Genomic DNA, 935 nt, shown 5'->3' with positions numbered 1-935 from the left:
TGTTCTACATCGCACCCCAAGTTAGCTGACAACTGGTTCACGCTGACTGCTTAATCCTAATCATTCTATAATGTGGACTGGATCTCCTTAAAAAGACATCTCAGAGCCTCAATGAATTGAAACTAAAATGTTAGGAGACATTGACAGTTCTGTAAAATCATGTTAAATTAGTTAAGAAAAGGCAATAATAAATGTGCAATTGTAAAAATAAATAACATTTAATAAAAATGTTGCATATGAAAATAAACAACATTTAATGTTAATATTACACAGTAAGTCATATCTGGCCATGTTTAAATATGCACACTAAAGATTGCAATAATACCAATAATAAAATTCACATGACTTAAAAAGAGCCAAGTGTAAAAAATCATTTTTTGCTCTTTTGTCTTGCATTTTCAGTAAAGGTTGCCAAAAGCTTGAAAAACAAGTTCCAACATCACTGTTGCTTTAATATGTAAGAAAAAACTAATCTCATTTTGTCATCTCTAATCACCTCAGCACAAGAAGGTTTATTAGGAGTCAAGACTTTACCAAACAAGCACAAGCACGAAAAAATTTAAGACCATAATGTCAATGTTCATCTACCTTTGATGCATTTGTTGTCTGTCAGATAACAAACTTAAAATTCCTTAAAAATATTTAAAATCTGACAACATTGTCTCAAATTAAAGAATGTCAACTGTCAATCACAAAACATCTTAAAAGATGTGTTGAGATGTGTCAACACCACCATTTCCTAGTATATGTCTTTAATTGAAAAAAATAAATATGTTTACAGAATGTCAATGTTTTAAAATAACTCAAAAGCTGCTTACTTAGGGTAGGGATTCTCCCAAATATAGGACACGCAAAAAATGCATCAAGACTCAGTTTAACCCTTACCATAATTGGTATGTGAGACTGCTGCAACCTTTGCTTGGTAAGCACACCAG

This window comes from Etheostoma spectabile, chromosome 19 (genome assembly GCF_008692095.1).
Source record: "Etheostoma spectabile isolate EspeVRDwgs_2016 chromosome 19, UIUC_Espe_1.0, whole genome shotgun sequence".
Lineage (NCBI taxonomy): Eukaryota > Metazoa > Chordata > Actinopteri > Perciformes > Percidae > Etheostoma > Etheostoma spectabile.
Note: the sequence above shows the minus strand (reverse complement) of the source record.